We start from the raw sequence: 27,232 nt of genomic DNA, 5'->3' as shown, positions 1-27,232 counted from the left end.
CTATGGAGAATCTCGGGTGCATGTACATGTATGCATACACCATCTCAGTGCTGTGTCCACAAAATGTTGCAGGCACTAAAGGTGCCCATACACACTGCGAGAATTGCATACGTTATGGGCTAGAACGCATCGCACGGCATGCAATGTGTGTGCTATGCGATCCGAAAGCAGTACAAAAAGTATGTGCAGCACATACTTTTTGTACTGTGCGATGCCCACAGGAGCGCACATTGCATTGCACGCTGCTATTGCAGTGTGTATGGCCACGTTTAGGCACATAACCCAGCCCATTATTTAAAAAGTGTCTAAATTAATATTAAAAAATCTACAATTATTAAAAAATTTGTTATAAACATGTATAATAAAAGACTCACTGTTCTTGCTGTTTAACTCTTGTGCAGTCCCTCCTCTTCTATTTGCATAGGCAGGACGCTGAGGACGCCATTACACCCCTCTCGTGACTGAGGGGGAAAGGAGGGGATAGAAGGAGGAGATGGAAGAAGAGGGGAGGAGATAGAGGGGGCGGAGTGTTGAGGACTGGCAGTGGCACAGGGACAGCACACTGAGAAGAGGGAAGGAAGGGGAGGCAGCGCTGCTGCCTGTTTGTCCTTTGATTGACAGCTGACAGGCAGGGCCGTCACTAGTAATGTTAGGGCCCGGGACTGACATTCAGCCCAGGCCCCCAGCGGTACCCCCCCTCGCGTGCCGGCACCCCACCTCCCCCACCCCAATTACTTACCAGCGGTGGTGACACAGCAGCATCTTCTCCCGGGACTTGGGGCTCGGAGCACTCACTGCACAGTGCAGCCTGCAGAGCACCGAGCCCCTCTGTATCCTAGGCTAGGCGCTCTGCAGGCTGCACTGTGTATTGTGCGAGCCTGGCCGCCGGCTGGGGGAATTTGTGCGGGTGCGGGGGGGGGGGGGGGGTTGCCATGCCACTGTGGCTGGGAGACTGGGGGCCCGGGATAGTTGTACCCCTGGCACCCCCCTGTCGGCGGCCCTGCTGAGAGGCACAGGGATCAATGGGTAGGGGGCGGATCCGGACATGGCATGTCATCTAGGCATAAACAGACAGTGCTACATGTCTCAGCGCAAGTGTCCGTGAGGAAGAGGGGGCAGGTCGCAGGAGGAGGACAGTGTGTGCGCGGTGCAGGGAGCAGCTCAGCCTCTCCATACTGCCACCCGCTGTCAGACAGGCACTGCGGGCGGCGTGCAGGAGGCAGTGACAGTGAGGGCTGAGGCAGCTGTAGCAGAGCAGGGAGGGAGACAGCGCCTTTTCAGCATGGCGCCTCCCTGCTTTGCAGGAGCTGCTGAGTGGGTAGCACCGGCCCTGGTTTGAGATGTAGGGTGTAGCAGTGGAGTTACAGAGAGCCTTGAATGTGAGGATGAGGAGTTTGAAGAGGATTCTGTGTTGAAATAGTTGCCAGTGCAGATTTTCATGAGGGGCTTGGCAGAAGTGAAGCGGTGGGAGCAGGGCCGGTGGCAAGGGTGTGTGTGATGCAGCTGCCACGTTGCTCCATGGGGGGAGGGGGTGATGTGGCGACAGCCGGCGAGTCACTCAGCGGGTGAAGTGGTGGCGGGTGAAGCGGCACTGAGTAGCGCCACGGGTGGGGAGAGTTGCGGCTGCTGCTGGCGCTGCTCACCTCCATCTGGGGGGACCTGCTCTCAACTGCTGCCCTCCTTAATGAGAGAGGTAGAAAAGTCTAACTGCAGGGTTAAGGACAGACAGGAGGATAGTGAGCTTAGCATTGAAGGCCAGTGAGAAGACTGTTTCAGTAGTCGAGCCATGAGATGACCAGTGAGTGAATAATAAGAGAGAAATGGCCTGATGCGAGTGATGCTGCATAGCTGTAACCAACAGGATTGAGATACTGTAGGGATTGGAAATAGGGAGCAAAAGAGAGGGAGGAGTCAAGAGTGACACTGAAGAAGTGAAGTTGGGGAACAGGGGAGATGATGGTGTTGTCAACTGTGATGGAGATAATGGAGGTTATTCTAGTTGACAAGCAGTGCTGCAAAGTGTCTTTTTAAGCCCACCTGCCACTCGCACAGGCCACTACCCCCCTTTGCAGGGCGAAGGCGCCCGCATGGCTGTCGCCGACCATCGAATGATGTCAAAGGTACAGGCAAAACTAATACACTCTCAGGTGTCTTAGCTTTGTATGTGTTCTGGAGGTTGGTCAGCTGCCCACCTCCGGCACCCGCGTCACTAGATCATTATCATGGAAATACCCAGTGTTTTTACGGGAACACCCAGTGTTTTCATGTTGCTCATACATCCCCCCTCTCTCTCGCTCATTTTCTCTCTCTTTCTCTCTAACAGTCTCACCCTCTCTCTCTCTTTCTACCACCCCTCTATACTTGGCACCGTTTCTCTTTATCTCTGACACCCTCTCTCCCCCTGTCTCTTCTCCTTTCTCTCTGTGACACTCTCAGTCTGTTGTTCCTTTCTCTCCCTCCCTGACATTTTCTCTCTGGCTCCTCTCTCTTTCTATCATTACCTTTTTCCCCATGAAGCCCTCTCTCTCCCTGACCACCACCTCTTTCCTCTTTCTTTTTCTATTTTTTTTTCCGATACCTTTTTTTCTCTCACTCCCCTCACTTTTTCTTTCCTCCCTAAGGGTCATCGTAGTGACAATGGTGGGGGGCCCTTTCAAAATTTTGCTATGGCGCTCACAGAATTCTAGTGACACCCCTATTTTACAGTACATATGCTGCACATGGGTACTGCAAGCAGTGGTGTAGCTACGTGCCATGGTGCCTGGAGCAAGGGCATGTCAGCCCCCCCCCCTGCGTGGCAAAAAGGGGGCACGGCCTAACATTATACCACACCGTAGTCACACCGCAGTGACCATTGCACATTTTAGCAAACTTTGTAATACCTGTTACACATAAAGCCACACATGATGCCCATTACATACTATATAACACACCGTAATGCCCATTACATGCTATATAACAAACCGTAATGCCCATTACACATCTGACACATAAGTGCCATTTACCTACATGCTCATTGCTAGGAACTTCATACTCAATGCCAGGGGCTTCATGCTTGATGCCAAGGGGCTTCATGATCGATTCCAAGGATGGACTAAAATAGCTTGTTGCCAAGGGGGACTGAAATAGCTTGTTGCCAAGAGGGACTAGAAAGCTTATTGCCAAGGGGGACTGCAGCCCCCACTCCCCTCTCTGCCTGGCTGAGCTGCTTTGTCTGCCGCTAATTTCAATTAAGTCTCCCGCTGGAACGCTGGCCAATAGGCACTTGCCATCAATGCTGCTTCTGCACCCCAGTTGGATGCAACAGAGCAAAAGTGTTGAACTAAAGACCAAAATTCCCTTAGGGTCAGGGTGTAACATTTTATCTGACTGGGGACAAGTTTAAGTTGTTCCTGATTTATTTATAAACATACCTGCTAAAATACAGGCAGGTGGGCTGTCTCTGTGCCTTACAGGCAGGGGTGCGGGCCAGGGGCGTACCTACATCTATGTGGGCCCCATAGCAAAGTTTGAAAAGCCCCCCCCCCACCCCTACCAATGTCACCATGCCACTTAGGGGGCAGAAAAAAAAGAGGAAAAGCTCATCAAGCATTGGTATGCGACCATGCCAGTTTAGTGGTTACAAGAGGACGTGGAAAAGAGAGGAGCAAGGAGTGGTAAGGAGAGAGAGTGCTTCATGGAAAAAAGAGGGAATGAGTAAAAATGAGAGAGGAGAGAGGCGAAGAAGCAAGGGAGGGAGAAAAAGAGGAGATAAACTGCAAGGGAGAAAGGGAGGAGTGGAAGCAGGCGCATAAGAGAATGTCAGGGAGAATGAAATAAAGAGTGTATCAAGATAAATTAAGAGTGTCAGGGAGAGACAGGGATTGAGAAGGTGTCAGGGAGAGAGAGTGAAGAAAGAGACATGGGGAAGTGTGGGGACAGATGTGGAGAATTGGAGGGAGAAAGAGGAGGGATATGGGTCAGGGAATAGATGGATGAGGTAAGGGGGCATGGGAGGGAGAAAAAGTGGAGAGGGGGAGCGCAGGAGAGATACTTCCTATTTACCCCCCTACACCACAGGGCACCGTGTTCTGCCCCCTGTCCACCTACAGTAAGGGCTGTGCACCATCAGTATCGGGTCTCTTCATCGGTGCCTACTTCCTTGCTCTCCCATTACACAGCTCGCCACTGTGCCTTCTACTCCACGACTCGCCGCTAGATGTTCTGTAGGTGAGATACATGAAAGGGAAGTGAGAGAGGTTTGAGAGGGGACAGAGAGAAAGAGCAGGGGAAAGAGGGAGCGGTTAAGGGAGGGAGAAAAAGAGGAGAGCGCAAAGGAGTGCAGGGGATAGAGGGAGAGGGAGGACAGAAGGGAGAAGGCGGAAGCACATAGGAGAAAGGGAAGGGATGGAGGAGCATATGATGGGGAAAGAGGAAAGAGCAGCATGGGAGGGATTAAAAGAGCAAATGAAAGAGGGAAGGGGTAGGCGAGCACAAGAGGGAGAAAAGCCACACGGGTACACTGGGGAGAGAAGGAGGGAGTACAGGAGATAGAGGGAGGGTGTGGAAGCAAGGGAGAGAGCAGGGATCGCTAGGGAGAGAGGGAGGGAGGGAGAGATGAGAGAGGGAGAGCCAGGCTGTGACAGTACCTTCAGTGCCGGGTCTCATAAGCAGCGCCTCCCGAGGAGACCTGCTCCCCTGCCCACTACCGCTGCCGGGCTTCCCACTCTACAGTAAGCCGCCACCTTCAGGCCTCCACTACCAGGTCTCCTGTATCCCCAAAGCCTGTGTAGAGGCGCCGCCGGGCCTCTGGCTCCTCGCACACTGGTTCCAGCGGGTGCCGTCTCTGTGCCTTACAGGCAAGGAAGCAAAGCTGCAGGTGGGCGGGTGAGTCACTGCACAACACACACAGAGCACGGGCAGGCTGGCTCCAGGCTCCAATATGGCGGCGCCCTGATTGACCGTAACTAACATGCCTGGAGCCAGCTGGAGCAGTGCTGACAGGCGAGCAGACGGCGGCCAGCTTACAGTGCAGAGCAGAGAGAAGGCGGGGAAGGGAGTGGGGGAGCGGGCTGCACGGCTCCAGCGCCTTTTGATCTCCCGGCGCCCAGAGCTTGTGCTCCACCGGCTCCGCCCTAACTACGCCCCTGACTGCAAGCACGCATTCAAAACACAAATACAATATATTACTCAATACCATAATAATCAATATCTTTTTTACCAGGATACCACAGGTCAATCTGAGCATAGAGGAGTCCTATGTATGTGAAATAGCATACTAATATCTAGGTATTTATAACCCTTAAATATAACGGCCAATGCTGAAATAATTAAATGCCAACACAAACTTGTAAAAATGAATGATTTAATTAAAAGATAGCTTAATTACATGTATTTGCAAATGCAGACTAACACAAGAAACATGCTGTAAAGTTGATTGTCTTTTACTTCAACAATAATTCTAAATCAAAATGGAAACCTAACAGGCACAGTAATCAGCCAGACAACGTATCCATATGTTACCTGGCATCTCCAGCCCCTTCTTCATGTATTTGCCTCTTCTAGCTCAACTGCCTAGCTCCTCCCTCTTTCTCTCCACTATTTATACCTTTATTCACTTTAATTATTTAACTATTCATAAGAATTGAGTCTTATTGGCCAGCTTTGCCTTCAGTCATAGGGCGGGATGTTGTAACATCTGCGGCCCCGTTCGCCGGCTACCGCAATTTTAATAACGGCATATGCTGTAACATGCCGTTATTAACGCAAGGGACAGCTCTTGCGATAAGAGCTGTCCCTTGCGATGCGGTGCCGGCACTGGATTTCCGGGTCTGTGACCCGGGAGTCCATCTGTGCATGTGCAGTCCCCGGCGCCGGCCGCAGGGCACGCTGGGAGGGATCCGTGACGGATCCCTCAAACAGCGCTGCGGTAAGAAGTCCATAGGCTTCTGCAGGGAATCGCCAGCTTTTGCTGGCGATTCCCTTCGCAGCGCTAACACTGCAGTGGACTAATACAGCATACAGAAATGCTGTAAAAACCCCGATAACGGGGTTTTTACCGCATTTCTGTGTTACAGAATCGCCCCCTATATGATGTAATTAATTCACCCATCCTCCTGTTACCAGGAAGGAATCTGGCATGGTTGCCTATAAGGCTTTGAAATCTACACATCCATACCCCTGTTATCTGGTTGTTCACTTTTGTCAACAAGATTTTCAGACTGGCTGGCTGCTCTAGTTACTGTACCTTCAATATCACATTGCTACTCTTGTAAAACCAAAAACAACGTATAGAACATTCAGCTATTGCAATCATATTTCAATGTTTATGCCATTTGGGTGCCGGACGGCTCATTACTCCGACGTCGGAATCCCGACTGCTACGTCGTGGGGGTCCACGACCCCCATAGAGGGAGAATAAAATAGGTGTCGAGCGCAGCTCGCCACCGTGCCCGCAGCGTGGTGAGCGCAGCGAGCCCGCAAGGGGCTTCATTGCGCTCCCCACGCTGTGCAATCGGGATTCCGACATCTGACTAATGACTGTCGGAATCCCGACTTTCGGGGAAATATACCACACCCTGCCATTTTAAGATCAATTTTACGTATTCATGGTAAAACAAAATGGATTCTGCATGAGACAAACACCAGTGAATTGGGGCAAAGGGTAGGCCTTACACAAACCCTTAGTGAGGTGCCTGTACAACAAGCAATGTCTTCTGCAGCATAAGGACATTAAGGAAACAAAATGTAATATAACATAGTGTGACTGGATGTCTGCCCTACGCTCTGGCTACGTCCTTACAGTTTATATAGTTTCTGGTGCCCCCCATGACTCTTACACATTACACCACATACGGTAATGCCTATTACATATTACACATCATAAAGCCCCTTACACTTTACACCACACACCGTAATGACAGTTACACATTCGCCACACACGTAATGCCCATAACACTATACGCCATACTCTGTAATGCCCTTACATATTACACCACGAACTGTAATGCCCCTTACACATTATGCCATACAGCATAATGCTCCTTACACATTACGCACACACCATAAAGCCCCTTACACTACACACCACACACTGTGATGACAGTTACACATTCACCACACACTGTAATGCCAATAACACTATACATCATACTCTAATGCAGGGGTGGATTGGGATTTTAAACCAGCCTGGGAAATTTCTCAAAGCAGCCCTAATGGAGGTGGGATCTCTTGAGGGGGTGTGGTCAGCCAAGGGGGAGGGGATACTCCTGCTTCATATATCACGCTCTACTCCCAGCTACAAATGGATAGTTAGGCTACGGGTATGTGGGTGTGTATGGACAGGGTTAGGCTACGTGTGTATGGATAGGGTTAGGCTCTGGGTGTGTATATGGAAAGGGTTAGGCTATGGGTTGTATATGGATAGGGTTAGGCTACGTGTGTGTATGGATAGGGTTAGGCTTTGGGTGTGTATGGATAGTGTTAGGTTACAAGTGTGTGGACAGGGTTAGGCTTCAGGTGTGTGTGTGTGTGTGTGTGCGTGTGTATATGGACAGGGTTAGGCTACATATGTGTGTGTGTGTGCGTGTGTGAATGGACAGGGTTAGGTTATAGCTGTTTGTGTTTGGATAGGTTTGGCTACAGGTATGTGTACAGAGTTAGGGTACGGGTGTGTGTATGGATACAGCTAAATTACTGGGGTGTGTGTGTGTGTATAGAGTTAGGCTACAGGTGTGTGTGTGTATGGATAGGGTAAGGCTACAGGTGTGTGTGTATAGAGTTAGTCTACGGGTGTGTGTGGGTATGGATAGGGCTAGGTTACAGGTGTGTGTGTATATAGGGTTAGGCTACAGGGATGTGTTTGTGTGCATGGATAGGATTAGGGTACAGGTGTGTGTGTGTGTGTGTGTGTATGGATAGGGTTAGGCTGCGTGAGTGTGCATGTGTGTGTAGGGTTAGGCTACGTGTGTGTGTATGGATAGGGTTAGACTGTGTGAGTGTGTATGTGTGTGTAGGGTTAGGCTACGGGTGTGTGTGTGTGCGTGTGTATATGGACAGGGTTAGGTTACATGTGTGTGTGTGTGTGTGAATGCACAGGGTTAGGTTATTTCTGTTTGTGTTTGGATAGGTTTGGCTACAGGTGTGTGTATAGAGTTAGGGTACGGGTGTGTGTATGGATAGGGCTAAGTTACAGGGGTGTGTGTGTGTGTGTGTGTGTATAGAGTTAGGCTACAGGTGTATGTGTATGGATAGGGTAAGGGTAAGGCTAACGGTGTGTGTGTATAGAGTTAGTCTACGGGTGTGTGTGGGTATGGATAGGGCTAGGCTACAGGTGTGTGTGTGTGTGTGTGTGTGTGTATAGGGTTAGGCTACAGGGATGTGTTTGTGTGCATGGATAGGATTAGGGTACAGGTGTGTGTGTGTGTGTGTATGGATAGGGTTAGGCTGCGTGAGTGTGCATGTGTGTGTAGGGTTAGGCTACGTGTGTGTGTGTGTATGGATAGGGTTAGACTGCGTGAGTGTGTATGTGTGTGTAGGGTTAGGCTACGGGTGTGTGTGTGTGTATGGATAGGGTTATCCTGCGTGAATGTGTGTCCTTCTCCCACCTGCATGCTAGCAACATCTGTTGCAGAATGTTGCTAGCATGCAGGTGGGAGAAGGCCACTAGCACATTTACACAAACAATACTGCTATGTGCTCTCCCCCTCCCCCCCCAATTGCAGTCTACAGCATTCCTGCTAAAAAGAAAAAGCCTAACCGGTCTGAACAAGTGGCTAAAGTGATGACATCTGTGATAGTGGAACATCCCTGCCAATTGGATTCTGATATCCAAGCCAAGGAGGACGCTAGCATGGACAAATATTTGGAAGCTGAGAGGCAGAATCAACAGACCTTTATGTCGCAATTGATGGCTATGCAAGAGAGACAAATGTTCTATTAAGAACACACATTTTCTAGCCCCCTAACAACCCACCAAACCCATATGACCATTGCACTAGAGGGGTAAACTACAATCCTGGTATGTCTAGTAACACCCATCCAAACCAACAGTTAACAGAATACAGAGGGCCCAATTTTAACTATGTCACTAGTAGTAGTAGTTTGTTTATTTATAAGGTGCCACAAAGTGTCCGCAGCGCCGTACATAGCAAACAAATAACAAATTACAAGGTAACGTACAGGGTGTGTTGATAAAATACAGCATAAGTAGTGGTATAGCTGGTAGAACTAAAATCAGCATCAGTTCTGAAGTAGTTGTCGAAATTGTCAAGGAGACTGAAGATGAAGTAGAGATAGGGAAGAACAGGGCTGGAGCACTGGTGATGTAAAGAGGTAGGGTGAATACGTGAGGAAGGAGGACCCTACTCATAAGAGTTTACAGACTAAAAGGAGGTGGGTGGACGAACGAAAGACAATAGGATAAGTAGGAATGGATCGGAACAGATGGAGGGGTAGGGGAGGCAGGATAGGAGGAGTGGAAGAGGTTAGGAGGAGGAGGGATAGGCTAGTCGGAAGCAGTGGGTTTTGAGGGAGCGCTTGAAGGAGGTAAGGGAATCAGAAAGCTTGATGGGTGGCGGGAGGTTGTTCCAGTGCAGGGGGCAGTGCGAGAAAAGTCTTGGACACGGGACTGGGAGGCCTTTGGATTTAGCCAATAGTAGATTGTTAGTGACTTCGGTCAGGGCAGTTTCATTGGAATGAAAAGGGCAGAACCCGGATTGGAGGGGGTCTAGAATGGAGTTAGCAGTAAGGTGGCTTTGGAGACGATTATAAGCCAAACGTTCTAGGAATTTGGAGGCAAAAGGGAGGAGGGAGATGGGCCTGTAGTTGGACGGAGAGTTGTGGTCCAGATTTGTTTTTTTGAGAATTGGGGAGACAAGAACGTGTTTGAAGGAGGAGGGGAAGTTCTCAGAGGATAGGGAAAGATTAAAGAGGTGAGCCAGGTGAGAGCAGAACGACGGACTGAGACAACGGACAATATTGGAGGGGATAGGATCGAGCGGGTAGGTGGAGGGAGAAGCGGATTGAAGGATAGAATGGACTTCAGCGGCAGTGACGGGGTTAAATGAGAACAGGGGTGGGAAGGAGGGGAGTGGAGATGTAGGAGGGGAGGAGGGAGAGGGTGAGGTCATGGCAGCAGTGATAGTAGTCCTGAGAGAGGAGATTTTGGTTGAAAAGTAGGTAGCAAAATCAGCGGCTACGATGGAGGACGGAAGAGCTGGAGGAGGGGGGAGAGCAAGGAGTTGAAGGTGGCGAAGAGCCTGTGCGGTTTGGACGATTGGGAAAGGATGAGGGACTTAAAGTAGGATTCCTTGGCCATAGCAAGGGCAGAGCTGAAGGAGGAAAGAATGAATTTGAAATGGAGATAATCCGCGAGGGAGCGTGATTTCTTCCAGTAGAGGTTGGGGGTTGGAGCATCGAAGGGGGATAGAGGAGGGAGGGCAGACAGATTTCAATGCCAAAGATAGGGTGTCATTATAGAGGAAGGCGGCGAGGTTCGTGCATGACATAGCGGCGATTGGGGCGAGAAGAGGACACAGCGTGTCCGAGAAGGCAGCAATATCAAATGTGTTGACGTTTTGCCTTGAGACAATGTGCTTGGGAGGGGGGGGGGGCTGGGAGAGGGGGAAGCAGTGAGGGAGAAGGAGATGAGGTGATGGCCAGAAAGAGGAAAAGCCGAGATGGTGTAGTCAGTAAAGGAACAAGAGCGGGAGAAGACGAGATCGAGGGAGTGTCCTTGGATGTTGGTGGGAGAGGTAGTCCACTGAGATAAGCCAAGAGATGAGCAGAGAGAGAGGAGTTTGGAAATACCAGAATCAGTGGGGTTATCCAAGAGGATATTAAAGTCACCAAGAATAACAGAAGGTAGGTCAGAGGAGAGGAAGTGTGGGAGCTTAGGGCCAGGGGGACGGTAGATTGCAGCGACACGGAGGTGGTAGGGGTAGTACAGATGGATGGAGTGAGACTCAAAGGAGGAGAAGAGGAGAGGGTTCAGGATGAATAACACTGTAGGTGCAGGAGGCTGAGAGGAGAAAACCCATGCCGCCACCTTGGCGACCGTCAGGCCTGGGGGTGTGAGAGAAAGAGAGGCCACCGTGGGAGAGAGCAGCTGGAGAGACAGAATCAGAGGTGGAGAGCCAGTGATAGCAAGGAGGTGGAATGCGCTAGAGATGAATAGGTCATGGATGGCAGTGAGTTTGTTGCAGATGGATCTGGCATTCCATAGGGCACAGGAAAGAGGGGTGGGTGGGTTGTGTGTTTATGTGGATAATGTTTTTGGGATTGCAGAAGCGAGGGGGGGTCCTTGGAAGGGTGGTGGAGCGGGGGTGAGGGGTCAGGATAGGGATGGGAGGGGGGAGGAGTGGTAGGAAAAAGTGAAGTTTAGAGATTAACAGCCATGAGGACCAGAGGTGAGAGGGTAGGCTAGTGAAAGCAGACAGAGAGCAGGGATTAGGGAAGACAGATAGCGTCTGTAGTAGATTGCGGGGATATGGTAGTTAACAGAGAGAGATAGCTTAGGATATGAAAGAGGAGAGAAGATAACAGGCAAGGAACAGCTGTCAGAGAGGAGACAAGTGGGTAAAATCAGGTTGATTAAGTAATCCAATGAAGTATGAAACAACAACAAGCGAGAGGATGAAAGGAACAGAGAAGGTCAGAAGTGAGGCAAATGTGAGCAGGCGTGAAGAGGGAAACAGAGTGCAATAAAAGTATGGCAATTTAGCTCCTACTCCTAGTTTCTGTTCACACCTACTAACAATACACTATACAGAAACAGGCACAACCAAAATCACACTCAGATTTCTCCCTCAAAATTACAGTCTCTATATAGATAGACAGATAAAGAACACAAGACAGACAGAATGCAAGATCAGTGCTCCTAGCAATACAGTTGCCAACCCGCAAATCCTAAGGTGTCCATACATCAGAAAGATATTGTACCCAATCATACAATCTCAATTGATTGTAAGATGTATTGTATGTAGATTGTGTGCACATCTTATGTACACAATCATACAATCAATCAGCAGATGGATTGTATGACTGATTGTATGATGGATTGTATGCAGATTGTGTGCACATCTTGTGTACACAATCATGCAGTAGATGGATTGTATGACTGATCATTTGATCGATTGTGTGTAGATTGTGTGTCCAAAAACCACCAAGACTGCCGGGGATTTTAAGGGAAGTTGTACACAATCATGAGCGCAATCGATCTTAAGATCGATCTTTCTGATGTATGGCCAGCTTTAGAGTTACCATGAATTTTCCGTGTACCGGAATTTGACCTAAAGTTGTGTGCTCTTATATATTTTTCATAAAAGGTTGCACTTTATTTCTTTAGTATATCTTTTAAAAGGTTGCATTTTATTTATTTATATTTATGGATCTGTGATTTCATATAGGGGCAGTCATATGGTTATTTTTTTATATACAGTATAGGGAGTTTTATTATACCAGTGGTTCACAAAGTCCAGGTCAAAACATGCACTGTGTGTGTAGTCCTGTGGACCGACTTTCTGAACCTGTGCAATATAAGTAATGTTTTTATGTAATGTGTTACAAAAAACTGTTTTATAAAGTGTCCTAGGATGTTAATTGCCCTGGTAATTTCCTGTGTTCAAATTTCTAGGTCCTACTCGGGTTTCTGGTGTAAAAGTGGTAGGACTGGGAGACATAGAGCAGGGATTTTTGGATTTTTGTCATACATGTGATAGCTGCTAAAGCCATATTTGGTTTTGTATCATTATTAGCAAGGCTATTATCACCTTGTAATATAGCTATCACTGAGCGCAATTATTGCCTGTCTACTTCTCTTTGTCTTACCCTGTATCTTGAGTAGTCTCAGGTGTTTCTACTCTGTGGATTGGCTTATAGCTGCACTGTGGTTTAATTGCACACTCATCTGGTCACCTTTTGTCCTTTGTAAAAGTGGTATGAGTAAGTCATGCCCCTATTCCTCTCTTCTACCTGTGTTAACTGTGACCCCTCCTTCCCAAAGTGCGAGCTGTCTCCCCCTTCTTCCCCCCCTGTGTAAGTGATACTCCCCTCCACTTGGGTCATATACCATTTATTTTTTGGAGTTAAGCGTCCACTGCTGCTCCCAGTCCTGCATTCAGTGACATTGCGGCACCTTCCCCCTCCCTGCTCTATGTCTCCCAGTCCTAGCCGGCGGCTCCTTATAGTCAGGGATAGTGCAGCCTACTGAGCGCCGAGTCTAGGACACAGAGGGGTGCGTCAAGCTGCTGCTGATCGGCGCTTCCCCTCTACTTTGGTGCAGTGCAGCGCTGGATTTCCTGTCCCTGTCTCATCTTGGAGCCTCCTTTGTTCTTCATGCTCCCTGCAGACCCCGCCGGCACTGACTACCCCAAGCAACCGCGGGGTCTGCCTCACCATTGTTAAGCCACTGCTTCGGGTCCACAGGTGGCAGTTTCTGGTGTCATGGGACCTGGCCAATAGGGGATTCCCTGTTACAGTCAGTAACAGCCCATTACTGACTACACCCACTTACACTGCCATCTGTTGGCAGCGAGCGAAACTACATCTACTAGCTTTTGAAGCATTAGCTTTGTGTGGGCTTACTAGTATATTATATACAGGTACATGCTCTGTGCCTGGTGCTCTGCACCAGGCTTCACCCCACAGCAGCATTGCAGCAGGGGACCTGTCCCAGCTCAGTGCTGCTCATACAGTTTAAAACACATTTTAAACCTGTCAAGTGCCCACTTTTGTGTAAAAATTTTGCCGCAGCACAGGGATTAATCCCTTTCAGTGCCATCGTGTCCACTTTGTTAATATGGAACGGAGTGTCCAGCCACACAGAGATTTGTTGGTAAATTGCTGGATAAATATGTATGTCGACAAATTTCTGTTTTATCAGATGAGAAATAGATGAGCCAAGTGAATGCCTGCACAAACACAGAGGATATAAATGGCATCCAGGGCATTTTCTGAGGTAAATACATTACGAGACACTTATTTACAGAGTAACTATTTACAGTCTCTAGATCTCACATAAATATTTCATACACTCACTCTCGTGACATCTGGTCTAACTTAGCTCAGGGACAGGGAAAAAGGGTTGTTGGGGGTTCGCACAAGTTATTGAGTTATTCCTAACAAAGGGATAGTGGTGTCTTGAAAAAACTGACAATTATTAATTCTTGAAAAATAGTATTATATGTCACCAAGCAGGTGTCACCATGCTGTTTGAGGTGACAGGGAATGGTGCTCCCTAGAGTCAGCACTGTCATACTAATCTGAGAAATGTAGGGAGGAGTAAGCGGACTCTTGGTGGGAGCACTCTGATCAATACACTGAGTTGTTTAATGCAATTAAATGAACATTTATTGTTTAAAAAAATACTTGAATATTATTTCATTAAAAAATTGTGAATGTGATGAGCAGAATAATTTTTTTTCTCGTGTTCAGTACCACAAAAATGTTTTTGACATATGTACGGCAACTGTATTGCGTTATTCAATTCCTTGAATGTAATTGCAGGATGCATTGGCGTAACTACCAAGGGTGCAGGGGGTGCAGCTGCTATGGGGCCCAAGATGTCCCTAGGGCCCGCTGCATTGCACCCTGTCACGCTGCTGAAGTGGGTTCCGTTTACAGGGACCCATTATAATACTAAAGTGTGGCACAAGCACTGACATGACAGAGCCAGCAACTCTATGATGCTGCCTGACTCTGAACGTCTATGGCTCCACCCACTGGGAGGCTTCCAACTGAGTGAAAGGCAAGTGAAGCAATAGAAGCAGGGGCGGGGCTACTCTGCAGCCATCCAAGCCAGCCCAGCAGCATGGGGAATGAGGAGCTGTTCTTACCCTACCCTGTAAGGTTAAAGGTTGCCATATATCTGTGTGTATGTGTATAAAAAAGCAGGTGCCCATTCGTTCCTTAATCTCCTATTGTCTACACATTCCCAGCACCCTGCAACTGCCCACCCCTGCCACCTGCACCTTTCACCTCTTCACTCTGTATCTAACATGCCTGGATCCTGTACCTCCCCTGCTCAATTTAAATGCCCTCCCTACAACTTAAACCCTTGCTCTCTGCTTGTAACTGCCCTCCCTGCACTCTTTTCCCTGCTACAAATAAACAACCCTGTAACAATACCCCTTACCATTTAACTGCCATGCTGCTCCCAGTGCCCCCCCCCCCCACATACTTTGTATTACCCCCACTTGCACATTCCCTGTATCAGCCCATCCTCTATGTGTCCTCTGTGCTGCACAGTCCACAGGAAGAACCCATGCTCCGCCCTCTTTGCAGACACTGCTCCCTAATGATGCCACACATATGCCACTCAGGATTAATAGATGTAAATATATTTGGAGGACTATATATTGGGATGCTAGAGCTATATCATACACATATCATGTTCTTATTTAAAATACAGCATAAAGAAACACAGAAGGCTGATTAAGCCTGAAGTGACATAAACCACTAAGGGTTTTCACAGGGTACACTCTGCTGTTTGGTCACATGACTATGATAATGAGGATGGGCACAAGGCCTATCAGAACAGGGGGGAGGGTCTAAGCAGGGTAGGAATGATCACGTTGTTAGAGTGATCTGCCCCTGTCCAAGAAGCTGTCCACCAGGCAAGACGTCCATTGCAGCTTCCCCCCATTGAGTCAGGTTTTTACTTTGATATCTCAGATTCTGATATATATTTTCTCTTCTTTCTCCCCTCCTGCTACATTAGTCTGCGCTGTGACATACCTGTGTTAGTCTGCGCTGTTACATTCCCTTAGACTTGTATAGGCAGCGTGTTGCAGGATGCCACGTCCAAGCAGGCTCTCCCGCTTGCCTGCCCGGCTTGCTGATGCGGCCTTCACGGCTGGGGGGCTCGCTGGGTCCGGCTTCGCCGCCCCTCCGGGTCCTGTGGTCCGGGGGAGGGCGCGGCGGGGATCGCGGCTCCCAGCGCACGTGTGCGCGGCGATCCGGCTGGGGCGCGAGGTGATGACGCGGCCGGGCGCCCGGCCGCGTCACACGCTGGGAGAGGTCGCGGCCGTGGCGCCGCAGCTTCTCCGGCTGCAGGGGGGTCGGGCAGGGGTAGCGCCCGTGGTGCTGTTAGTCGCGGGCGCGGGCTAGGTACCCGCAGCCCGCGTGGCGCCATAAACCGGCAGGTGGCGACCAGGTCAGGCGCCCGCCAGGCGGGGCCTGATTCAGGCCTGGTCGCGCCTGCATCCACCAATCCCCCACCCCATAGAGAGGCGAGTAGGCCCAGTATAAGGGCAAGGGGTAGGGGGCGCCCCTCTGGGATACATCAGACAACCAGGGCCCCCGCTGCTATCCCCAGGGGGGAGAATGTACAGCGGGCACCCCTTCCAGTAGTTGCCCCTACTGCCACACCCACCAGGGCAGGTAGACTGGGGGTCACATCTTCACTGCACCTCGCTAGGAGGCGCTTGCTGCAGGTAGCTAGGAGGATTCCCCAGCGGGTCATCGGGGGCGGGTCTTCAGCGGCCCCCACTAGTGGGCCCACGGCTATAGTTCAGACAGCCCCGGCCCCCCAAACACCTATGGCAGGGGAAGATGCAAGGCAGTTCCTGGCCTTGCTGTCTTCCTTTCTGGGGCAGGCCCCAAATGCAGCGTCATCCACCCCTTCTACCTCTGCGTGGCCCAATCATCGGGAGGAGTCGGTGGTACCCATGCTCCGGAGGCTTCCACATCCGCGGCTGCAGCTGTCCGGCCAGCCTCTACGGATGCCCCTAACCAAGGTGGACCTTTGGAATTGAGCCTCGTGCCTCGGGACGGCACTTCAGGTGGGTCAAAAAAGAAGGGCAAGAGGCGCAGGCGTAGAGATTCCCGCACCTCCTCCTTATCCTCCGGGCGTTCAGATTCTGCTACGTCCGGGGAGGATGGAGGAAGAAGGTCGCGGAGACGTCGGCGTCGCCACGGGCGACGCCGCCGCCATTCTAGCTCTAGCGGCAGTTCAGGGTCCCCCTATACCCTAGAGGCCAGGTGGTGCAGTGTGAAAATACCGCGGTGCTTAGGGGCCTGAGGCGCAGCGTACAAGAGCGGATCAGGGATGGGAAATATGTTAATTTCTTTAAAATGACAGCCCAGGACGAGAAGGATTACCGCACAGTGACGCGGAAAGGGGGGATTGGGGAGGAGGCCTTTTGCACCTACCACCGGTGGCAAGCGGGCCTCTTCATGTTTGCCGCCTGTTACCTGGAAACTAGGCCCCAGGAACACATGAATATGGTGCGTTATATGCACATGATTCATGCTATGTTCCTTACGGATGGGGACTCGACATGGCGATCCTATGACGAGAGTTTCAGAAGGAAACAGTCGGGTTTGGCAATCATGAACCTAGGTTGCAAAGATGTAGAGATTTGGATGGGCCCAAAACCTGCAGCTCCAGCCACCGCTGCCCCCACCCCTCCTCCAAAGAAGACCACGGCGCCCTTTCGCGCAGGAGGGGGGGCCGGGGGACCTTCCGCCGGTTGCTGTTACGCATACAACGGGGTGGGTTGTTCCCTGGGGGCGCGATGCAAGTACAAGCACTGCTGTTCCAAGTGTTGGGGCCCCCACACCGTTAAGGAATGCAAAAAAGGAAAGCAGGGAGGCCCGCCAGCTGCTCAAGCGGCAGGGGGACACCCTCACTAAGGCCCCTTCCCCAGTTAGGCTTGATCGCATGGCTAGTTGGCTGGCGGCATACCCCCAAAAGGAGGAGGCTTCCTTCTTACGGTCGGGATTCGATGTGGGTTTCCGCCTCCCCGTTGACGGGGAGGTGTCGACCTCGTCACCCCGAAATTTAAAGTCCGCCATTCAGATGCCCGGGGTGGTCTTGGATAAGGTGGCTAAGGAGGTTTCACTGGGTAGGATGATAGGTTCTTTCCAGTTCCCCCCAGTGGCCAATTTAGTTTTGTCACCAGTGGGAGTGGTTCCCAAGAAGGCCCCGGGTAAATATCGGCTCATTCAACACCTGTCCCATCCTGTGGGCAGTTCGGTGAATAACGCCATCCCCGAAGAATTGTGCCGGGTTAGGTACCAATCTTTCGAACAGGCTTTAACAATGGTTCGGGGCTTTGGCCCTGGGGCACTGCTGGCAAAGATTGACATCGAGTCGGCCTTTCGCCTACTTCCCCTGCACCCGGAATCGTTTCGGTTCATGGGCTTTCGCCTCCCCACAGGTTTCTACGTGGACAGGTGCTTGCCCATGGGCTGCTCGATCTCATGTGCTTTCTTCGAACGCTTCAGTAGCTTTCTGCACTGGTGCGTCGTTACAGGATCTGGGGAGTCCGGGGTGGCCCACTACCTGGATGATTTCCTGTGTGTGGGTCCCGCGGAATCAGCGCGCTGCAGAGTTTTGCTCGCATACATGCAGGGCCTGTTTCAACATCTGGGGGTACCGGTGGCTGCTGACAAGACGGAGGGGCCGGTTTCCTGCCTTTCCTTCTTGGGCATCGAGATCGACACCGTTGCCGGATGCTGCAGGCTGCCTCTGGACAAACTGGCCCGTTTGCGGGCGGCAATAGCCCTCGCGCTCTACACAGGTAAGCTGCAGTTGCGCCAGATGCAATCCTTGTTGGGTCTGCTACATTTCGCCTGCAGGGTGATTCCGATGGGACGAGTTTTCTGTAGAAAACTTGAGAGATCCGTCTCTGGGGTCAGACATCCCTTACAATTCATACGGCTCTCAGCCGAATTGAAGAGGGACCTGCGCGTGTGGCTCTCCTTCTTGGAGCAGTTTAATTGGGTCCTCATATGGCCTTCCCCCCCCTGCGACAACCACCAACTGCAGTTGTTCACTGATGCCGCAGGAGGGGTGGGTTTTGGAGCCTTCCTGGACGGGTCATGGTGCGCCGCACCGTGGCCTCCGGAGTGGGTCACAGAGGGCCTCACTAAGAATTTGCTGCTCCTCGAGCTGCTCCCCATAGTGGTAGCTCTGGAAATATGGGGCGATAGACTGCGCAATGCTAGCATTGTTTTCTGGTGCGATAATTTGGGAGTGGTGCACGCAATCAACCGCCAGGGTTCTGCCTCCCTTCCAGTAGTTCGCCTCTTAGCGCGGCTGGTCTTAAGATGTTTGCTGCTGAACGTACACTTTGTGGCAAGACATATTCCAGGGGTGGAAAACTCCTTGGCGGACGCCTTGTCCAGGGCTGACTGGGCAAAGTTCCGGGCACTGGCACCTCATGCTTCCCCCGTTGTTGAATGTTGTCCCTCTTATGTTTGGCAGATGATCAGGCCGGAATGGAGGGGCTAGCCATGCGGGCTATTGCGCCCACGACGCTGCAATGCTATCGGGCAGGTTGGCAAGAGTGGGAACAGTTTCGGCTGTCTGCCCCTCAATCAGGTAAGACACCTAATGCGGCCATGGTGGCCTTCGTATGGAGTTTATACTCCTTAGGTCGTTCTGTTGCATCCGTGCGCAGGATACTGGCAGGGGTGTCTTTCTTTTTTGCCTTGCAGGGTAGGGCGGACCCGTCCCGGTCGTTTTTGGTGTCGAGAGCATTACGTGGCTGGCGGAGAGCCTCGCCGGCGCCCCCAGACCGGAGGCGCCCGATTGATATGACCTTGCTACCGGCTTTGCTGGACGCCCTAGGGGACATTTGTTGGCCTGCCTACGAGGTGCTTTTGTTCCGAACGGCGTTTGCAATGGCATATCACGGGGCTTTCAGGGTCGGAGAGCTGGTGGCTCCGTCAAAACGGGCTCCTTCACCTTTGTCCGTGGACGATTTAGTGGTCCAGGAGGATTCGTGCTTTGTCACCTGCGACGATCCAAGACAGATCAGGCTGGTAGGGGGAGATGGCTGTCCCTGCTCCCATGTACGGTGGAGGGGGCGTGCCCTGTGGTGCTGGCCACGGCCTTGACGCAGGCACGCCCGAATCTGCCTGGTGCTTGGTTGATGCATGAGGACGGGTCGCCTCTCACCAAATACCAGTTTGGGCACATCTTGGGACGGGCGCTGGAGGCCATAGGCCTTGATCCGAAGGAATTTGGGTCGCATTCCTTCCGGATCGGGGCTGCTACCTCGGCGGCTGCGGAGGGCCGCTCCGACGCAGAGATTCAATCTCTGGGTCGATGGCGCTCGGCAGCATTCCGAAGGTACATTCGGCCGTCTTTGTCTATCACTGATCACCATGGTCGACTGGACGCATAAGCGCTCGCCAACTTCCAGTGGGGGCCTTGAGGTGTGTTTTCGCATTCGCCCGGGGGCACAATTTGGCTATAATTACAATCTGGCATGGCGTACTTGGTAGTTTACTCCGGGCGGTGTGTTTTGTGCCTCAAGAGCTGGTCGGCCACGGTTTTTTTCCTCCTCCCTATCTTCATAACCTGTTCAGCGTGTGAGTGCAACGATGAGTTTTTTTTTCTCCGACTAACTAACCTCTTGTATGCATATTTCAGATCGACGGGACGTTAAGTCCGTGTGGATGTTGGGCCATTCGTTTGTGTATTGGGCCTCGCAGGCGAAAATCGCCTCTGACGTATGCATGTTTCCGCAAGCTGGGGAGGTTAGGTGGTTAGGAGTGAGGGGCATGAGGTGGTGTGCACTGCAGGCCCAAATGATTAGTGCCGTGAAGCAGTTTGGGGTCCCGGAGGTCATTATATTCCACCTAGGCGGGAATGACCTTGGACGGGGATCCATCCTGGAGCTGCGCTCCATGATTGTCCGGGGCCTTCACATCATTGCCCAGGTGTTGCCGTCATGTATGTTGGTGTGGTCCTCCATGATATCCAGGATAGTATGGAGGACAGCGAGATCATGCACCAGCATAGAGCGTTCACGCAAGAAGGTGAACTCTATGGTGGCAAGATACCTGTTAGCTAATGGCGGGGGTGTCATTCGGCACAACGCCATCAGCTTTCAGCGCCCTGAGCTATACAGGAGCGACGGCGTGCATTTGAGCCCAGAGGGTATGGCTCTGTTTTTAGGCAACATTTTTGCCTGGTTAGCGACACGGTGCTGAGCGTTTTTATTAGTGGTGGCGGTGGCTGCGGCCTAAGGCCTGGCTGTGGCGGTAAAGAACGGTCATGCTTTAAGAACTCTGTGTGTGTGTGTAGGTAGTGGGGTACACTCTCCCTCGACAACGATTGTCATGGGCCACGCTTCTGCCCGGGGGATGGCCGTCACCACCAGGCCTGGTGGCTGACCAGGGAGAGTGGTCATCCAGCGTTGTATGTATGACTTAGTGATCTTTAACCCCTCCTTCCTATAATGACCGTTCTTTGGCGCCGCCACCATTCATAGTCTTAGTTTAATTTGTCAAATAAATTTGACATTCTGTTTTTTGAAACGCCAGCACTTGTGTCGTGTCTTTATTTTAGGTTAAGTTTTAGATAAGGTTATATAAGTTATATATATTTAAGTGTATCAACAGCAGGTGGGACCAAAGGGATACCCGATGGTGAGTTTATGCACTTTTTTATTTTTGCATACACTTCAATAAATATTTTATTTATCACTGTATGTGTCCAGGAGCTTTAGATATGGTGTTGCTTGTACTAGGATGACAGTGTTATAGCCTATTCTCCCCTCTGCAGACAATGAACCAACATGTATTTCTCCTGATTCTCCTCCTCTCTCCTGACATGGGATGACTTGGGGTCCCCCCAGGCTGCCCCCTTTCACTGCTGACAACACTTCTGGGATCTGGGGGGGCGCCACCAAGCCTGCAAATAAAAATAAAAATTCAAGGATGTCTATGAGGATCCTTGTCAGTGGCGTAACTATAAATTTTGCTCCCCCAGCCAAAAAAGAATCAGGCCCTTAGTGCATATAACGTGCGCTGATACCCCTTCTCCCCCATAGCGCACATTCATAAATCTATATACTGTAAGATTAGTAGATACCACTGTAGATAGGATAAATACATATTTACATCAGTATTTTGGCTTCCTTTAACACAACAGTATTGCTGCTTTAACACAGAACATTGTATTCCAAAAGCTGTGTAAATATTTGGAAACAAGTTCATATTTTAGCATTATCGATGCCAAGAGAAGCAATTTCAGCAGCTGCTTAATGAAGCTCCTTGGGCAGGCATGCCAGGCTAACACTGTCAGTCAGAAGACAATATAACATATGCATTTTGTACTCCTTCCAGCATAACGGCTATGGTAATTTCTGGAGTTCAGATCAAAAACCTTCTTTCTGTATTCAAAGCTTAAGCTGTGTTTGGCTAGCTAAGCTCATCTCCCTTGATACCTCTGATGGTGATATATGCATAAAATACCTGGTTTTGGAAATGCAATGAATGATGAACACTGACCACAAAACACAGTCATTAGAACTATTTGGGGAACACTCAATTTAAAATATACAGAAAGTGAGAGATTTGGTAAGAAATTGCCATTTTTTTTTTTAAAGCGGCCATCATTTACAGTACACTTCAAAATCAAACTGGTTTTGCAGTGTAAATGATTGCCTCTTTAAAATCTCTCTTAAGGGCCCTACATACGCAGAGATGTGTGCCAGAGATACATAACAGGAGATTCAGCACAAGAGATTTCACTCGTGTGGCTCATTTCAGACAATGAGCCACATACAGAGAGATTTGTGACAGAGATTCAAATTGGGAGATTCAGCATGGGAGATTTCAAATCTGTCACGACTGTCACAGCCGCACATGCCATCAAACTGCACTGTATATATATATATATATATATATATATATATACACACATATACACACACTATATACATATATATATAGTGTGTGTGTGTATATATATATATATATATATATATATATATACACATAGTGTGTATATATATATATATATATATATATAGTGTGTATATATATATATATATATATATATATATATATATACATAGTATATATATATACATAGTATATATATATATATATATATATATATATATACACATAATGAAACAATAGTTGGTGGTAGTGTCCCCCATAAAAAGTTTTAATCGTTGGTGGTATAGTGTGGCATCCCCCTCTCCCCTCTCCTCTTCCGTTGGTGGCACAGTGTAAAAGACTATAGTATATACTTACCAACTCCGGTGTCTTCCAGCGTCGCGCCCTCTCACTGCAGCTTCCATCTGACTGCAGAGGGCGGGCGCGGCACCCGGCAGGTCCAGGAAGCGTCTCTTCAGCTGGGCTCCGGCAGCGATTCTTCTAGGTCGGCGGCAGCGGGGCTTCCAGGCGGCGGCAGAGGGCTTCCAGGCGGCGGCAGCGGGGCTTCCAGGCGGCGGCAGCGGGGCTTCCAGGCGGCGGCAGCGGGGCTTCCAGGTCGGCGGCAGTGGGTCTTCATCTGGGCGGCGTGCTCCGGCATGACAGTCGCTCAGATGGCCCTGCTCATCCCCGCGCCACACATGCGGGAGATGAGCAGGAGCTTCTGAGCGACTGTTATGAATTGACTGACCGGGCCATTCTGAATCTTGTGCAGATTCAGAATGGCGGGGGCGCGCATGTAAATCGCTGTGTGGGCTATATACACAGCGATTTACATGCATTTTCAGGCATTTTCTGAGCAATTTAGTAAAATCGCTCAGAAAATGCCTGAAAATTGTGCTGTGTGTGGGGGCCTTTAGTAAGTCTCTCACTTTCTGAATCTCTCATCCAATTACATTTCACCCAATGTGTATGTGTACAGGTATGTAAATGTTTCAGAAACAGCAAAATGAAAGATGTTAGTGACCCCACTACAATTTGTGTGGCAGAAAGTGTTTTCCTAAGGTATGGGTGATTGGGTCAACCAATATTAAGTTGATATGCATTGGGTTGACCACTGAAGGTCGACATGGCTTAGGTGGACACAGGAAATATGTTGTCATGGTTACGGTCGACATGGATGAAAGGCCGACACAAGCATTATGGCGACAATGGCTGGGTTGACAGTCAAAGGGTCAACATGGGTTTTTCGCTTTTTTGTCCCGAATGTCGATATAGTTGACATGGACATCTTCAAAGTGTACCAGTCCCCTCGCATGGCTCGCTGCGATTGCCATGCTTGGGGCACAATGCCTCGCTACACTCTATACACTATGGTATTCCCTCTCCATGCTCTAGTGGATTGTAGGGCATTAAATACCACCTGTCAGCACCATGTCACCATGTCAGCTCAAAAAAAAAAAATTAAAAACCCATGTCGACCTTTTGACTGTTGATATAACCATTGAAAACCTAATGCTTGTGTCAACCTTAACCATGTTTACCTATTTCAGGTGTCAATCTAAGCCATGTCTACCTTCAGTGGTCGATCCAATGCATGTCGACCTTTGCTGTGTCGACCTAACAACCATATAACTTTTCCTACACACACAACACGCTACCAGTAATACATTAAAAAACATTTCAGTCAGCATTTATTAGTGGGTCAACACCAGAAAGTCGACAGGGACTAAATGTTGACAGGGTCCTTAGGTCAATCGGCGGAAGGTTGACGCGTATTTTGGAAAAAAAAAAGTAGGTGTCTAGATCTAGACTTCTAGTTCCGGACACTGTGTAAGTGTACAGCAGCCCCTCGCATCACTCGCAATGCTTTGGACACACTATTCCATTCCCCCTCCATGTCTAATGTATGGTTGGGCATGTAGTACGCCTGTTCTGGAACCACAGTGGGGGGAAATAAAAAAAACCTGTGCCAACCTTCTGCATTGTCGACCTGCCGCCGGTCGACCTCAGTCCCTGACGACCTTCTGCCTGTTGACTTTCCAGTGTCGACCTAAAGAGTGTCAACCTTACTTGTGCCGAACTAATGACCGCATACCTTATTAGCCACCTATACTATACTATGGCACATGGAGAGGGGTTTCCCGCCCAGTCAGCCCAAGTGGAACCCATCATTAGCCGTGTATGTGCATATACTAAATTTAAATGTTCTAATCAGAACATTCAAGTCAGCATTTTGAAGAGAAAGTCTCATATTTTATACATTGGTGCCTGCATGTTTTTAGCACTGATAATGCACTGTGGGATAAATGTATGACATGTTGTTATGGGGGAGAAGCGGTGTTTTTGCTGATACTACTTCGCCTCCATTTATGAAGGAGAAGAAGCTTGCTCAGTGACAGGTGAACTGTGCGTGGTATCCGCTGAGCTTTAAAGGGAAGGTCAGGTGATTGCTGACCTCATTCTGTCATGACATGTGAAATTGGTTGTCTTTTTTTCTCTGGGCCAGATGCAGAGGCAAACACTGCTGCATCCACATTTGCTTTTATTGGCGGAGATGCATGATTGATAATATGCAAATGCCAGTTTCATCATGGAGACAACCACTTTCTGCACTTTTGCATGTGGTAACACCACCAGTGGTTCTAGATACTCCACCAATGCGGACCATCGATACTTGCACCAACCTATAGAAATTTCTCTCATGTTTGAGAACAGAGCACGCTGGCACTGACATGTCTGCAACACACACATAACTTGCCTAATGGAAGGATTTGTTTGCACTTACAGTATTTCAGACCACCCCCTGGCCACCAGCCAGGAGCCCCCATAGGTTTTCTGCCACCTTTCTGATAACATCTGCATTGATGCATGCACCCTGGGAGTTTCCAGGATATTAATGTAGTACCCCTGGACTGCTGTGGAACTACAAGTGCCAGCCTGTCTCTGCATTGCCAGTTGCTGAGGCATGCAGCCCACAGCCGGATGCCCCTCTCTTGTTTGACACCCAAAAAGTATAGTAAATCTTCCCAAGAGACTGCAGGAGTTAACTCCATTTTTCTGTACTGTGAATAGCAGAAGTCTGCAATGAGCTGTGAAATGAGGAGGACTTTAGGACCCAGAGATGACTGCAGGGGAAGAACACATGTGAGCAGGCTGCTGGGACAGGAAGTGGAAGTAAAAAGGAGACTGCACTTGAAGTATGCTGTGAGAGCTAGGAGCTGGGGGAGCTCTAAAGGGAGAGTCAGCAGTGTGCTGAGAAAGTGAGAGAACATGTTACAGCCATGAGCAGCAGTGTGCTGAGATACAGAGCAGGTGTGTTACAGCTGGGAGCAGCAGCGTGCACAGTGATGCAGCACAGACCATGCGAAGCAGTGTGCACAGTGATGCAGGACAGACCATGAGGAGCAGAGTTTGGCACCATACCAGCACAGATTGTGTGAAGTACAGAGAAGAGTGGGAGCAGCAGCTGCAGTGGAATCCCTGCTGTACAGATATCAGGAAGGGTTCAGCATTCGGGTGCCTTTTGACCCAGGACATTGTGAGTATGTGTTGCCCTGTACACTCACATTGAACACTACTCCAGACTTTCTATTATACATGGAACATTTGCCCTAAGGGTAACACTCCAAAGAGATGAGAAAGGAGCCTTATATTAATAGGTATCCTAGGGATGTGCTGATCCCTGTGACTCAGTGACATGTCAGCTACACCAAGTTAATGTAATAGGCCATGTGGGGAAAGAGAGTAACTGGTCCCCATCCCACAGGTTAACAGGGCCTATGCAAAGGAGGACTCTAATTACAGTAGGCCGCCTGGCTGCAGTACAAGACCCAGGTAGCCCCATCTACAGGACAGTGTCTGTATTACAGTGCCTGGGAATAGCCCCATCTAGTGCATGGACTTGGATATACAGATCTCATTGCTTTTAGTCCTGTAAACCATTGGAGTACAGTTAATCCTTTCTTGTTGAGCTACAAGGACAGTTTATTTGCCTTCCACAGTATTACACGACAAGGATTATTTCACCATTACCTCGGCCAGAGTTCAAGAGTCACCCTCCGGCTACTTATCCGTAGGAAGGCCGGGTTGCCCCATAGGGACACCTCCCCCGGGAACTGTACATTGGTTCCTGTACACAGGCCGAATCCTAAATTCGGATCTTGGATAAAAATGGGGTACCGGTACCCGGTACCAGTTAGACTCAAGTTAACGTAGGCTAAAGTACTGTTAGTATATTATGTATGGTATGTTGAGAATTGCCTGTTTATTCCAGTATCTTGTACCATTGACCTGGTGGGTACAGAGATTGGTTCACCAGAGGTCGTAATATTTCTTATTGTTATAAAGTGAAGAATAAAATCACTCCTGTTCAATTGCATCTGCGCTCTCAAGCCTGCATTTGTTTATTGTCTACCAACCCCCTGGACGAATGAGCCCCTAAGCGTGGGTGTCACATATGGCGTCATACCGAACAGGATCGGACATGGAGGTGCATAAAGGCAACCCCACCGCATATGACAAGTCCATCAGTGAAATGTCTGTCATACTGGATGGGCTCATCAAGATGACTGCAGAAATAAGGAAGACCCTAGCCAATGATAACATAAGACAGACTGTATCAAGAAACAGG

Source organism: Crinia signifera, chromosome 1 (genome assembly GCF_055691185.1).
Source record: "Crinia signifera chromosome 1, ASM5569118v1, whole genome shotgun sequence".
In the NCBI taxonomy this organism is placed as follows: domain Eukaryota; kingdom Metazoa; phylum Chordata; class Amphibia; order Anura; family Myobatrachidae; genus Crinia; species Crinia signifera.
The sequence above is the reverse complement of the archived record's forward strand: the minus strand, read 5'-3'. Positions refer to the sequence as shown.